This window comes from Musca domestica, unplaced genomic scaffold (assembly GCF_030504385.1).
Source record: "Musca domestica strain aabys unplaced genomic scaffold, Musca_domestica.polishedcontigs.V.1.1 10, whole genome shotgun sequence".
Classification (NCBI taxonomy): domain Eukaryota; kingdom Metazoa; phylum Arthropoda; class Insecta; order Diptera; family Muscidae; genus Musca; species Musca domestica.
In genome coordinates, this window is record NW_026712115.1 from 16842053 (window position 1) to 16858679 (window position 16627).

The 16627-nt window shown below is 36.3% G+C and overlaps 1 protein-coding gene and 1 long non-coding RNA gene across 7 annotated transcripts in view; one reads left to right on the top strand and one right to left on the bottom strand.

The window, feature by feature from the left end:
* Positions 1–16627, bottom strand: part of LOC109612410 (potassium voltage-gated channel subfamily H member 8) — a 1874382-nt gene that overhangs the window by 1080860 nt on the left and 776895 nt on the right. The window lies entirely within an intron of this gene.
* On the top strand, positions 14929–16410 carry LOC105262310 (uncharacterized). 3 transcript variants are annotated; one of them, XR_891740.3, is made up of 5 exons: positions 14929–15008; positions 15517–15624; positions 15795–15946; positions 16023–16126; positions 16256–16410. It is a non-coding gene; the product is annotated as an uncharacterized LOC105262310 (long non-coding RNA). The 3 variants fall into 3 exon arrangements; XR_009343106.1 differs by having other exon boundaries at positions 14931–14994; XR_009343104.1 differs by having other exon boundaries at positions 14976–15101.

Consider the following 16627-nt stretch of genomic DNA (forward strand, 5'->3'; position numbering starts at 1 on the left):
GTAGGAACTATACCAAAGCGTGGACCTATACATAATATGTTTCGCCACAATTGGTCCTAGACCAATGATGACCTAGATATTTCCAATTTTCACAGAAATCCGTGAAGAATCTAAGAATTTTATATATATATAGAATTTTATATATATATATATATATATATATATATATATATATATATATATATATATATATATATATATATATATATATATATATATATATATATATATATTTATATATATATATATATATATATATATATATATATATATATAATATATATATATATATATATATAAAAATTAATTTTTTTTTCCCACAGTGGACTGTAGTTTTTTTATAGGGTGGCTGTTCGTACAAAGGGTTTTAGCAGTAGGACGTAATCCTATGCTTCTCGTAGAGTCGGTAGATTACTGTAAAGGCGGCAACAAAAATTACAAACGTCACTCCTTAGGAAATGTCATTACCTTTGACATTATATACGAAGTACAATGTCGTATTAAGAGGTAGTAGACATTACCTAAGGTGGAGAAAAATCACCCGTGTTACAAATATGTAATATTACGCAATTTAATGAAAATTAAGTTTGAAATTAAACATTCCGCCGGCCTTTGCAACATTTCACCGTGTTGCAAATTTTACGTTAATGTTAGTTATTTGCATGTGAGCTCGTGGAGCACGATCGTGCTATGCCTCCAGGAGGAACTGATCGTATCATGAAAACAATGGACAAAAAAAATAAAAAAGGTTGTTCTCAATTTTTCATGCAAGCGCATAGAGCACGATCGTGCAATGCCTCGAGAAGGTCCTGATCTTTTAAAGGTTGAACTCGTCGAGTCCAATGTGGCGAAACCACCGATCTCTCCAGGAGGAACTCCAGGGACCGTCGAAGACGGATTTTTAATTCACTTTTCTCCAAGGAAGGTTCTGCTTCATCCGTTGTGTAGGCCGTGGGCTTCAGGGATCAGCGCAGCCATCAAATCGTTGTTCCTTATTGTATATGGGACGTAATCCGCACACCATCATCGCAACCATCATTCTAAATTTTCCAACTCATATGAAAAGTAGAGAGGAAGCGAAAATGTAAATAGGAACGAACTTTGGTCAGAATGACCACAAAACCGTAGGACGTTTTTCAACTGTATAGTTCGATGCTTTGCGGCTCTAATGCGGTCATCAAACTAATTTTTTTCCAAATTTGTAGTGAAAAAGTAGAGAGGAGGCGTAGACGACGCGAAACATCGACTATAACTAAGTCCGTAGGAGTGGGAAAGGAATTGAAATGGATGTCGGACGAAAGTGCCGCTTTCTGTATTATATTTTGCTCCTCACATTCGGAATATTGGTGTGAACTATGGATCGGTGATCCAGCAATATAAATAATTATAGATGCGTAGCAACTGCTTTAAGATTTGACATTCAAAATATGCCAGATGAACAATATGGAATGCCTCTTTGAAAATGAAGTACAGGCGGCCGTATAGCCATTGTTTATGCGAATTGAAGTCATTTGCGTGACAAATGAAAAAAGAAGACGTAGTCGATCCAGATGGTCGTTGACCAATACTTGCATAGCAAGTAGAAAGTAGAACTGTTGGCGATGGAATTTTTATATTTTACATTTGAAAAGAGACCTATACTAAAAACGTATGGGAAAATATCGTCCGTATGGAAAAAGTCCCCAGTCGTAATCTTATTTAAAAAGAATCCCTAAATAGAAGATTGTAGATGGGAGTTTGGCATGGGACCAGTAATGATCCAGCCGAAGACGGTGCTCTGCGATATCAATGAACCTAGTACGTTGGTACGTGTACCCTGTAGCAGAATCTTCGGATAAAGATCTGCCCCTAGTAGTAGGTCAACAGGACGAGAAGAAAAAGGATCAGGGTCGGCCAAACGAATATTTGGCTATTGCGTATTGATGACACGTTTTAGGGAAAATGATGGCAGATTTTCTGCAATTGTCGGCAGAACCAGAACACTAGTTTCCATTGTCTGCGTAGCATCCAATGGATAACTGATACGAACGGGACATTGCTTACGGGAAATTTGTGAAACGGACCCAATAACACCCGAGATTGAAGCTTGAACTTTATTCGCGCCTATACCAAATCTTTTTTGTATACGTTCAGAAACAAAAGATGCTTCTGAAGCAGGATCTATTAAGGCTCTAGCTGGGTACGTAGTACCTTTGTGCACAATAGCTGTGCCTAACAATACTTTTCTGCTCTGGGTAGAATGAAATACCTGTCGGTTTGAAGAAGTAGAAGTAGTAGGTAGAATTACCTGATTAAGACTTCTAACATTTGAAGTCGTCGTACACGATTGAGGCGTGGCCTCGATGTGTAACAGCATGTGATGCCGTTTATTGCATAAAGTGCAGTTGTAAATGCTGTTGCATTTTGAAGATTCATGTCCGTGAGACAAACAATAAAGACAACAGAAGTGTTTCTTAACATTGCTGATTCTTTCAGGAACTGAAAGTCTAAGGAATTTATGACAAACTCTTATATGATGCCTTTGTCGTAAACAAAGCGCACATGATTTAAGCGAAGATGTTCGAGATGACCTTGAAAAATGAGGGGCACTTTGGGCCGTGACGGAATTTGAAGTATTCGTTGCACCATTCGTAGAAAGGGAACGTTTATCAATGTTTAGAGGTTCGACGTAATCGATGCCCCTAATGTCACGTAAGCAGATCAGAGTTTGGATCCTTTCTGTAAGAAAGTGATCCAAATATTTCCACGAAGACAAAGTAGTTTTGTTCTTTATGCCTTGTTCCCAAAGCACCACGCAGTTCTTAGGTAACCTCTGAAGACACATCAAAACTAGAATAGGATCCCAGTCTTTTGTCGACACATCATAATTAGACATGGACGAAATACCCCCGTTTATGCCTCTTTGTAATTTCTTTAACCCTGCACTAGTTTCTTTGTCTAAAACTGGAAGGTCAAAGAGGAGTTTAAGTTGGTGGTTCACCAAAATTCGAGGATTGTCATAAGTAGAAAACAAGGCACACCATGCTAAGCTAAAGTTTTTGTGTGTAAGCGAAAACTTAGACACAATTTCATGAGCATCGCCACTGGTTTTATTATTCAAATGGCATAGATGCTCGATATCGCTTATGCCGCTATTATTTATATATATGGCTGAAAATAAGTCCCTGAACGTAGGCCAGGAAAGAAAATCGCCATTGAATACTTCGATGTCACAGGGTGGCAAATTTAACCTGTGACTGGAATTTTCATTTCCACAGGATGTGAAAGATGAATTTTGGCAAGTTTCGGGTCGATGCGGAGCATTCGATACGGTCACTGTATCCTCGAAACGAGGTATTGAAGTTTTACCTATATGAGATTTTTGTGAAATTACAGTAGGTGACTTAGGCGGAGCCCGTAGCGCACCTATCTTTCTATTAACGGACGCTAGAACATTTAAAAAACATTTGTAGGCGACATCGTATTTGATGTCGGCGGCTGAAATGTCGTTCTCATTTGAATTTTTATCATCATATAGGTAATCGAGGCATTTTTCAAATTGGAATTTGAAACACTTTTATTAGTGTTTTGGGCCGCGTTTCTTCCTTGGGCGTCAATGAAACAGATTTGCTTCGCAAATTGTACATAAATAAAGACACACCAAGCTTCAATTATTTTCTTTGTTAATGCTCACAGCAATCTTATCTGATGGTTACGATGTAACATGTAAGAATGGAGATCGCTGTATGAGTACTTCTTTATTTTTGCTCACAACAATCTTGTCTGATGGTTACAATGTAACATGTTAGAATGGAGATCGTTGTATGAGTACTTCTTTATTTTTGCTCACAACAATCTTATCTGATGGTTACAATGTAACATGTTAGAATGGAGATCGTTGTATGAGTGATTTATTGAAATTCATTCTAACTTAGGTTCTATGTTTGAGAAGCGAAACTGTCGTCTAGAACGCAGTTATTTAATAACGTTATGGCCAAGTTGTCTATAATAGTACTAATTTAAATAGAATTCAAGGTTGCATAATTCAGGATTAAATATAAATGTAGAAGAATAAAACGGGTTGCTTCAGTCTCCCCCTCGGATGCTGAAGACGTCCCGACGAAGCATCAGAATGACTTCTGTTTAGGTCTTCCTCTTGCCTTAGGATTATTCCGGGTTGAGTTTGTTTGGTGATTTCGCTTGTATGGAGTATCGTGTCTTTGCATATTCATGGTTCTCCCCCTGGAGCAGACCTGCAATGAGAGCACTCGTGCTTCAATATTGTACAGCGGTAGGAATATGCTGTCTAGATATGCATCTCCTTCAGTTGGTCGAGCCTTTACTGGCGGTCCAAATAGCCTTGAAGTGTTACTTGGAGTAGTCTGATCTGTTGGAATGGCAGCACGAAAAATGTTTTGTATGGAGTGAGGAGAATAGTCATTGTTGATTTCCATAGCATGTGTTGTTCCAGCTCTCACAGACTTCGTAGCATAACATTCTTGCGTGGTAGTCGGAATATTTTGTATTTCTTTTAGTACTTCTGGTGTAGATGGTAGAGGTGAAACCTTGCTTCCTTCAACATATTCAATGAATTTTGACATTCCGCTGATTGCTTTAGTTGTTGGAGAATCATGGTGAGCTTTGACATCTACAGAAAACACTTGCATTTCCAAATGATTGGTAAACGAATATTTCTTCCTTGGTTCCTCTTCATAGTACCAATAACGTTGTGCCATATTCAAAATAATGCCGGATCGTTCCATGAAACCGGTTCCAAACAGAGTGCGATTTTTAGTAGCGTTAGGAAGACATAGCAGTCGGATTTTCTTCTTTCTATTGCCAATCGTAATATCACAGATGGTAGATTCTACTACTCAAGTTCTTGTCGAACCATCGGCCAGACTTACTTCAGCATTTATTGGTTGAAACTGGCATCCGTTTTCTTTTAAAATGTTTGCAAGGTTCAAGCTAGCAACGCTTACCTTTGCATCAATGTCGAAAACTGCTTCACCAAGTAATCCAAATATTTCCACATGAGTTGTTGGTAGAGTTCGGCCAATCATTTCAGTAGCAATAGTATTAAAAGAATGAGGTTGAGGACTGTTCTTGTTGTTGTTGCTACATTTTGTGCAGTTGGAACGATAAACGCCAGGCGCACTACAACCATAGCACGTTATTGTTTATATTCTTCGCTGCTGTGTGGTACTCGCATTTTGAAGTTGTTTCGGCAAAGTCCTCACACAAACGTCTTGCTGTTGTTCTTGTTTTAACTCACGCTTCTTCAGCTTCAAACACACATCTTTGTTGTGACCAGGCTTGCGACAGAAACGACAGCGCACAAGTTCTGTCTCACTTTTTACATTTTGCTGCTTGTGCATTTCGAGCAGAGCTAACTCAGCCTCTCTGCAGGTAGCTAGCAGATCTTCAAACGTTTTTATACTCTCTCTACGCACACGTTCTCTGATATTTATGTTGAGCAAACCATACAAAATGTTGAGCTGAATCTCTTCGGACACAGGGACAGCCAGCTGTGCAAACAGTAATCGTTGTTTACACACAAATGTGTCCGTGTGCTCATTTTGTTGTTGCTTTGACTCGACGATGGTTGAAAATATACGCCAACCAGGTAGCGGTGGCGAAAATGTTTTCTTTATTAGTTTTATGGCCTCATCAAAAGTGGCGATTATTTACACCAATCCACCAGTTGGCAGCATAATCTTCTAATAATAACTGCAACCCTTTAAGAGCATCGGCATCTGCAATAGATTCAATGTCTTTGTAGACAGTAATTGCAGTAATAAATTCTTCAACAACGGCTGCGTCTCGTTGTCCCTTGAAGCGAGCAGTGCAATTATAAAATGACCCAGCACGGCTATTGCTTTGCATTACTTGGATGAGTTGCTTAAATTGTGCCTCCGTAAACTGCGCCATATTTTCTTCTCCAGACACGTATTCGTCACTATCAGGGTTTTGTTCTTCCTCGGCTTTGTAGGTATGTTCCGCGGCCTCTGAGTTGGGCGCCAATGAAACAATTTTATTTGTGTTTTGGGCCGCCGTTTCTTCCTTGGGCGTCAATGAAACAGATTTGCTTCGCAAATTGTACACAAGTAAAGACACACCAAGCTTCAATTATTTTCTTTGTTAATGCTCACAGCAATCTTATCTGATGGTTACGATGTAACATGTAAGAATGGAGATCGCTGTATGAGTACTTCTTTATTTTTGCTCACAACAATCTTGTCTGATGGTTACAATGTAACATGTTAGAATGGAGATCGTTGTATGAGTACTTCTTTATTTTTGCTCACAACAATCTTATCTGATGGTTACAATGTAACATGTTAGAATGGATATCGTTGTATGAGTGATTTATTGAAATTCATTCTAACTTAGGTTCTATGTTTGAGAAGCGAAACTGTCGTCTAGAACGCAGTTATTTAATAACGTTATGGCTAAGTTGTCTATAATAGTACTAATTTAAATAGAATTCAAGGTTGCATAATTCAGGACTAAATATAAATGTACAAGAATAAAACGGGTTGCTTCAAATTTAACTTTATCCGATAGTGTTCTGACCTCAGCTCCTTGTAATTCTAGGATGTAAACATCGAGCTCTTCGTCCCGTTGGGAACTGAAATTGGCATCAAATTTTAACAAAGCATTAGTAGCTCGGATGAATAAATCCAAAGGAGAGGAGCAAAACAAATGAATAATTTTTTTTTTAGACACGTAATGTCTTGTTTAAAAACCAATGCAGCTGAAGAATACAGAACTGCAGCGAAAATACAAAAAGAAATTAGTGAAATTGTAATGCATTTGCACGAAAATGCATGAAACGACACGTAATGTCAAGAAAATCAATATTTATTTTATGAAAATACACTGATTGTATAATAGTCGTGGACTATTCCCAATATTAATTGAGTTTTAACGTGATTAAACCACAAAAATTAAAATAATATTATAAATAAATAAAGAAAATTTTCTCAATGTATTTAAAATTTCGAAAATTATGTACAGCGTATCGTAAAATTCACGTAATTTGTGGCAACGTGTCGTATATACCACGTGCCGAAAACAATTTTCAACAAAAAATATTTAGGAGTCGAAAAACTCAAAAATGTGACGAAAATCACTAAAGCCGATGGTAGGGTGCACAGACCGTTAGTTGTGCTCTTCTAATCGTTCAGAATAAAGCAAGAAACAAAACAGCTTTCTCGAAAGAGTTTGCAAAAATAAATAGTAATATTTGTATTAAACGTTATTTAATAAAATATTATTATGCACATATATGTATGTATATACCGAATGTAGGGTGTATTGTATCGGAGACACAAGCAAAATTTTATTATTGGTTGATATTCGAAGAAATCAACACAAAATTTTATTGCAAATGGCACTTTCAATTTTTCAATAAATATATTATGATAAATGATCGTGAACACACCTATTGTATGTGATCAGCTATCATATAACAGTGAGTGTCACTATTGTAATTTACACGAATATGTAAACAAAACGGAACCAACAATCAGCAGTGATGACAACAATTACTCTTTTACATTGTTGTTGTTGTGTTTTACAAACTTACAAGAAGATGCAAAACACAAAAAAAAAAACAATGAGAAAATAAAGTAAAATGTAAAAGATAAATGCCAAAAATGTAAATAGGCAATGAGAAAATATGTAATTCTGTGATTGCGGTTGTGTGTGTTTTGTTGGAAACAAAAATCACTTTGACACTGTTTTGTGATAAATGCCGACGGCAATCTCATAGGAAACGGACGGACATGTAAACTTGTTGTAAACCGACCGAAGGCTTAATTTTGTTTTACAAACACAACAATAACAAAGTTCGGTATGTCACTTTAGAAGTAATTCAGAGCGTACATACCTTTGTTGTGGCGGTTTAAATAAAATGAAAATAATTAAATAGATGTGATGGTGGTCGATGATCCCGTAGTTGTTGTTGACGATGTAGTCGTTGTATTCTCGGTGAGGCAAAGAGACGGATCGTAGAATCCAATGTTTTTGCTGCGAAACAGTTTCCTTTGTTGTATTTCCTCGTGAAGGAAGGAGACAGATCGTAAAATCCGGGTCGATCGGACCAATGAAAATAAAGGAAAGGAAATGAAAATAAAGGAAATGGGAGAAAAATAAAAACGCAATCAATTAATATTTTTTCCTACTGAGCAGTGGACTGTATATTTTTTATGGGGTGGCTGTTCGTGGAACAATATTACCGTCGAACAAAGGGCTTTTAGCAGTAGGACGTAATCCTATGCTTGTCAGTACTTGTAGAGTCGGTAGAATACTGTAAAGCCGGCAATTACAAACGTCACTCCTTAGGAAATTTCATTACCTTTGACATTATGTACGAAGTACAAAGTCGTATTAAGAGGTAGTAGACATTACCTAAGGAGGAGAAAAATCACCCTTGTTACAAATATGTAATATTAACGCAATTTAATGAAAATTAAGTTTGAAATTAAACAATTGGTGTAGGACCAATTATGGCGAAACATAGTATGTATAGGTCCACGCTTTGGTATAGTACCTCCCGATATTCAGTATTATCATGATTTTCGCCACATTTTTTCAAGGATTTGTCAAGAAATTGGTATTTGTAGATCATAATTGGCTCTAGCTCCGGTGGCGAAACATTGCAGGTATAGGTCCACCTTTTGGTATAGCCCATATAACGGTACCTCCCAAAATTCGCTATTTTGATGATTTTTGACAAAATTTTCCGCGGGTTTCTCTAAAGGTTGGTATTTGTTGGTCATAATGGACTCTAGCTCCGATGGCGACACATTGCATGTGTAGGTCAATTTTTTTTTAACCCACATATAACGGTGTCATACGATTTTCGGTATCTTAATAATTCCACCGATTTGTTTAAAAATTGATGTTTGTTGTTCATAATGTGTTCAAGCTCCGGGGACGTGACTTTGTATGGCGTATATGTGCGCCCATACGATACCCACCGACATTTGGTATTTTGAAATTGCTAGTCACATGTACCCACAAAATTGTTTCGAATTTGGTATTTAAGAAGATTTGTTAGATGACAATCCTTAAAGTATAAAATTGTCTATAGAGGTTCCCGTTTTGGTATGGCCCCATATAACGGCTCACTCACTTCAATGTTTTTTTTTTTTTTTTTTTGTGAAAAGTTTAGCAGCATTATCCAAAGGGTATAACTAAAATTAGCAATTTTATGCTTTCCTAATAGCGCTTACATATAATTAGTATTTATTTCGAATTCACTTCGTTTTTTATTCGACCTATTAACTTTATTAATCTTGTTTTCTTATGAGTTGTATTCGGGCATTACTGTGTACATAAAAAATATCTGCTGATATATTTTCTGTTGTATTGTGGTTGTATATATAAGGTATTGTTTAAAATTTAGTCATTTTATTTTCTTCTTTATTATCACTATTACCCTGAATTTTTCATTTATGGTTTTGCGAAGTATTTCTATGTCAAAAACAATGTTTGGTAATTGCGACTTCTATTTTTACATTTTCTGATCTCTAAATGCTCGGCCTTTGCTATATTGCAGACTCGCGTACATTTGCAATGTCTTCTATTATTTTTTGTTAGTCTGGGTAGTAAAATTTTTAGTATTGATTTTTCAATACATGGATGTAAAAGGTTAATGTGATGTGTTTTGTGATCTCATCACTTTTATTTTAGGGTTAGAGTTGATAGTTTCTTTGAATGAATTTTGAATTATTATAAATTCAGAATCAATCTCAAAATACATTACGCTGTTTTATTTCTATAAATTATATTTGTCAATGATTTATAACAATTTTTCGTTTTCTGATTTCTATAAAGTTTTCATTGTCTTATAATGCGCTGTATACAGTAGCTATTGTAAATATTTCTATGAACTTCTATTCTTACCCTAGACAATGCGTCGGCTATTTCATTTTCCTTACAGGGTGTTCCACTTTAGTTTAAGGGAAGTATCAAAACAAATAAAGACACAAGTTATCTTCAATGTTTTATGAATTTTAATTTGGTTTAGAAGTCGAAGGCGATGCGGTTAAATGGCGGAAAGTACAACAACTGAATTCAATTTTATGTTTCTTTATCCTAATTCTATTTTCTTTCTTTACAGCTAACTTAATTTGATCTTACATACCATTTACATACTATTTATTTACTACAATCTGCAACTATGGGAATTCATGAAAATTAACTATATTTACATTATGAAAAATTAAATAAAAACGTAAAAATAAGAAACCAATAAAAAAAAAATAAATTTAAATTCAAAAATAAAAGAAAAATAAAAGAATTATTACGCTCCAACATTCCGGCCCCATTGAATGACAGCAGGACTTCAAACAATTGGCAGTGGAGCTAGCTTTGTAATCGGCCTCTTATAAATGCCCTTTGTCCGGACCTCCACTACTCTTACTTTTCCGTCGGGACCCTCGGTGACGTTGTCGACTCTGCCTGTGAGCCACTCCTGAGATGATAGATTGTCCTCGTGGACCAGAACCATACGTCCGACCTACAGATTGGCCTGACGATGACTCCACTTCGCCTTGTCCTGCAACTTTAGGATATAATTCATTGACCAGGCCCGCCAGAACCACTGCTTGAGAGCGCAGAGCATCTGCCAACGCTTGGAGAACCTCACCTTGCTGACGCTGTCTTCGTCAACGAATTCTGGCAGCAGCGAACGCAGACCCGCTCCGACTAATAGATGCCCTGGTGTCAAAGCTTCCTCGTCGTTGAGATCTGAAGACAGCGGGGCTATGGGACGACTGGTTAGGACCGCCTCTACCTCTGCGAGCATCGTCACCATCTCTTCTTGCGTCAGCAACACTTTGCCGACAGCTCGAAGAAGCAGGAACTTTTTCCTGTTATACGGCTGCTTCCCACATGCCCCCGAAATGAGGAGTCCACGGAGGAATAAAGATGAACTGCACGCTGCACGAGGCTGCGTATTCCTCCACGGCTTGCTAGGAAGCCCTCTTGCAGTTCCCCTAACTCTCGGCTGGCCCCCGACGAAATTTGTCGCATTGTCGCACCATATCTTCCATGGGAGACCACGCCTTGCGGCAAACCTTTTACGGCAAATCTGATACTAATTCGAGGTGAACCGCTTTGGACCTGAAACAAACGAAGACCGCAATATACATTTTTGTTGGTGGTCTCCCGCGTATCTTCAACGTGATATCAACGGGACCACAAAAGTCTACGCCTAATATGAAGAAAGGACATAAGGCTCTCACTCTATCAGAGGGTAAATTTGGCTTATCAGCTTTGGTTTATATCGGTAGCAATGAACATAATTCCGAGCCATCCTATTACATTCATCACGGGCATTTATTAGCCATATTCGTTCACGGGATAATGGTACTAAGGCCTTTGACAATTTTTGAAATGTAAATCTCTCAAACAAAATGACGTTTTTTTGAGAGTAAAAGGGAAAAATTTCGTATTATGTGGTAACTTCGCATTAAACACCTTCCACCTACTCTTAAAAGAGAAAATTTTCTTTTACACTCAGAGAAATAGTGTATAAATGACGTTAATTTTTGAAGATTAGATTTTAGGAAGACAGATTTCTTTATTTTAGAAATATCCTCTGAAAAACTGGATCTTTGAATCACCTCGACCAATTTTAGGAAAGAACAATTCAATTCTTAAGCTGTCAGACAGATAGAATTTGGAATCTTTCGCTTCTTAACTCGATCAACGAATCGGAACATATATGAGACCACTCTAAGAAGCCTCTTATAAGAAGAATGATAATTTATTAATTTCAAAAGAATGCTATCAAAACATTCCTTATCTGTCTTACTATCTACAGTGACTAAAACTTTGGATTTTCTTTCTTCCATTGTTTTTTGCTCCTCAGTCAACTCAAAATGTTTACTGACTGGTCACTTAGACACATCGTTTAATAGAAATTTGGGTCCTTCGAACCATATTGAAGATTTAAGTACTTCAACACTGCATCCTCTCGACACCATGTCGGCTGGATTTTGTTTGGTGGGCACATGGCGCCAAGTACCGTTCTCTGACCACTCTTGAATTTCTGCAACCCTATTCGAGACGAAAGTGGCCAGTGTTGAAGGATGGGTTTTTAACCAATACAGAATAATTTCGGAATCGGACCAGAAATAAACATTTTCAACTTCAAAGTTCATCATTGGTTTAATTCATAACCACAGGTTTGCCATTAAATGTGTTACTGATAGCTCCAATCTCGGACATTGTTTTGAGCGGCGCTGCTTTGGATTTGGCTGTTAAAAGCCGACAAGAAACTCCACGGGGATCCAAAGCGAACGAACATAAAAGCAGCAGCCATATCCTCCCATCGAAGCGTCTGAGAATCCAAGATGTACCAAAGTAACCGTTTTCAATTGGAAGATTTGTAAAGGATGACTATCTTTAGCTCTCCAAAGGATTAAATGAAAATCTTTATCTTTCTCGTCTAGTAAAACTTGACGGTACATATTCTCAATATCTGCAGTAATCACATATTTATGTAAACGGAAACGAAGTAGAGTGGAGTACAACTCCTCTTGAAAGGTTGGACCAACGATTAAGAGATCGTTGAGCGAAACATGGGAAGAAGTCTTGCTCGAAGCATCAAAAACGACGCGAAGTTTCGTAGTTGTACTTTGCGGTCGGAAAACACATTGATATGAAATGAAGTAATGTGGTTTATATGGAACTATATTATTTTTAATTTCCATATGATCTTAGTCAAGATACTTTTTCATGAAGGAATTATAGATTTCCTTAGATGTGTTGTCACGGTAAAGTCTCCTTTCTAAAGAGAGAAACTGCCTTTTTGCACTTGAAAGCGTCCTGATGGTAAACGTCGCACATACTTTTGGAAATGTTCCTCACACTTAGTTTGCTCATCAGACCAAATCTTTAACGAACCCAGAATTTTCTAACAATTGCATTAATCATTTCACTATTCTCTATTGAGCTTTTTAAATGGCCTACACTTGAAGTGGACCCCTTTGACTCATCGTATTTTGCAGCTACGATCCAGCCAAGCGAAGTTTTTTGTAATATTGGAAGACTTGGGTTGGGTTTGATTTGGCCAACACAAAGAAGTTCGAAGAAAACTTCAGCGCCAATTAATAAATCAACTTTTCGAGGTTCATTAAAATTAGGGCCAGCCAGTTCAATATTTTTGGGAATGTTCCATTCAGAAACAGATATTTTCTTATCAGGCTGAATATTCGTAATAGAACTCAATACCCAGAACTTGGATGAAAATTGAGTTGAATTGGGTCTCGACATCACAGACAATTGGACACTATTTGAGAAAGATGATATCTCAGAAATGCAAGATATATTTAATCTGCCACTTTCTCGTTTTACCTTAAGCCTCTGTACCAGGTCCTCAGTAACCAAATTAGGTTGAGAACCGGAATCTAAAAGAGCTCTAGCCAAAATATATTTCCCAGAACTACTTCTCACTTGGACTAGTGCTGTGACCAGAATAACGCCTTCACTCGACGCCAAATGGTTGACCGAAGCACTGGAAGTAGAGTGCTGCTCTTGATACAGATTTGAATTTGAGTTATCACAAGCGTATCGATGAAGTTAGAAATGGTGTGCACCACTACATACTCTACATTTCACTCCTGAATTGCATTTGGCCACAGTATGACCTTTTCTCAAACAATTAATGCAGGCAGGGACGGCTTTAATAAATTTAAATCGTTGGTCTAGCTCCAAAAGATTCTTCAGCAGAAATATGCTGGTATCTCTTATTTAATGCAGCCTCGCAATCAGACCATAATGGGAGCTTATCGAAGTCAAGCTGTTCTTCCCATTTGGATTTAGTGATCGGATCGACCTCTGACATAACTAAATGTATCAATATGGCATTCGTTATCTTTCATCTCATCACCAATTGACAACAATGAATCGTATATGGCAGAAACAGTGTCGATCATGCTTCGCAAAGCAGAAGCCGAAGGTTTGGTGATCTCAGGAAGATCAAAAAGTTTGGCAATATTATCAAAATATGTAAGACAATCATTGCCGTAAACCTTTTTTAAACTAACTAATGCCTTGGGGTAATTTTCTTCAAAAATCTGAAAAGCCTTTAGGGTACCAAGAGCTTCATCGGATAAGCATGAAATCAAATGGTTAAATTCTTCTATGTCTCTCAATATCGAATTTGTGTGAACCAAGTTTTCGAGAGACTTATACAATTTTTATATTCGGAATATTTTCCACTGAATTTAGGGAGTTTCATGTTTGGCAGTCTAGATTGATGCGATTGATCACAGAAAGAAGTCTCAGGCATACTACTCCTCCTATTTTTAAATGAACTTTCTAAAAATAGGGACTTTGTCGACACACATAAGTCTTCCAGTTCACCACGATCACCATTATTGGGATCTAGAATATCTAGTTCGGATTGTAAATGCTTTGCCTCATCAATATATTTGTTTAAAATGTCTAATCGACATTCAAATTCAAATGAATTGAAGGAAATTTTCTTTTCTCGGAAAGAAGTCTTGATTCTTTCAATATTTTTTATTATTTTTTCCTCTGGCTGCTTTTAATTGGCTATTTCCGTATCAGGATTACTTTGGTGTTTCTTACCACCAGCAATTTTAATATAAATCAAGAAGTTTAAATGAGATTTAAGCAACAAGAAGCACTTTAATATTTATTGAAGGTAGGTAATATGTTAAGTTTATTATCAAATAAGCTCTCGCTTTTCAATGAAAATATAGTATCAGCTCTAAAATAGTATATTTTTTACCACCTCAATTAATTAATTTTGGTCCAGCAATTGAAGACACAAAAAGAATTTCAATAATTTAGAAATTCTGTAAAATTTCGTAGTCTAAGGCACCATTAAGTATTTTGTGTATATCGATAACCGATAACACAATTAATCAAATTGAATAACCGGGGATGGGTACTCAATTACTCACAAAGTATGTGGCACTAATGAAGTTAAAATCAACACAAAGAAATAATGTGAATTTAATGGAAAATGTAACAAATTAAAAGTATAAATTAAATAATTTGTGAACATGCAAAATAACCAAAAAAATTAAATGGATATTTTTATACCCTCCACCATAATATGGAGGGTATATTAAGTATGTCATTCCGTTTGTAACACCTCGAAATATACATTTTAGACCCCACAAAGTATATATATTCTTGATCAGCATAAAATTCTATGTCGATTTATAAATGTCCGTCCGTCTGTCCAACTGTGGAAATCACTCTAGCTTTCGAACGAAATGAAGTAGGTTGATAAAATTTTACTCAAATGTGTACTATGTCTGCAGCACTTTTGGTATTGAAAATGGGCCATGTAGGTCTACGTCGTATAGACTCTAATATACGGCTAAATTAGGTATTTTCAAGATTTTAACAGATTTTTAAGGGATTTTATTTTTTTGAAAATTGTTAAATTTGTACCAAATGGTGGAGGGTATTCAAAGTTCGGCCCGGCTGAACTTACAGCTTTTTTAATTGTTTGTTAATTAAAGTTCTCTCGCGTAATAGGAATTCAAACGCGGAATAGTGTGCAATAAAGACAACAAAAACAATTGGAATGGCTGACAAGCAAAATGCAAAGCGGAATGAGAGAAGAAAAAGAAACTTAATTTGAAGGTAATTATTAAGTTTGTTTTATTTAGCCGCGAATGTTTATAACCAAGCGATTTACAAAATGTATTTTATTTGAAATAGTGAAACATAGAAAAATAATTTGTGTGAATTGAGCAAAAATCTCAACAAAATTTGAATAAATTACAAATTCTCTAACACTGAGTATCTAACAGGTTATGATTAACACAAATTATGTTCAACGCTGTTACATGGGAATCAGAATCACTTTCCTGATTGTTGTGCTTGCTCCTACAAAGACGGCAATGACAGAAACGGGACATCTGGATGCATGGCACGAAAGCAGTAACAGAATAGATCACCACAGGTATATTATTCATAGTATAAATAGTTTTTCAAAAGAAATTTTACTGTTCTTCTTCTTGTTAATTGCATCAATTTAGCAAATTAGTTTTAAATCAATTTAACAAAACAACCGACACTTAGATCCCGGGTTTCGGGATTTTTGGTCTGGTAAAGAAGTCGAATACGATGCGGTTAAACGGCGGTAAGTACAACAATTGAATTCAATTTTATTTTTCGTTATCCTATTCTATATTCTTTCTTTACATGTAACTTCATTTAATCTTACATGCTATTTACATACTACAATCTGCAACTATGGGAATTCATGAAGATTAACTATATTTACGTTATGAAAATTAAATAAAAAGTAAACCAATAAAAAACTTAAAAATAAAAGAATTATTACGCTCCAATGTTAGCCTAATGTTTCACCTCTGCAATTTCATATTATGTTCTTTTATATTATCTAACCAAACAAGGGGTATGTGATCGCTAAAGATCTCGAACTTTCTACCAAGCAGATAGGACCTAAAATATTTAGTGGCCCAAAGAATTGCGAGTTGTTTTTTTTCAAATGCAATTCGGCTTGTATAACATATGGATATGTTTCTGACCCTGAGAGAGAACAGCGCCGATTGTCATGTTACTTGTGTCAGTAGTAAATTAAATTCCTTACTAAAATCCGGGCAAATAAAAATGGGGT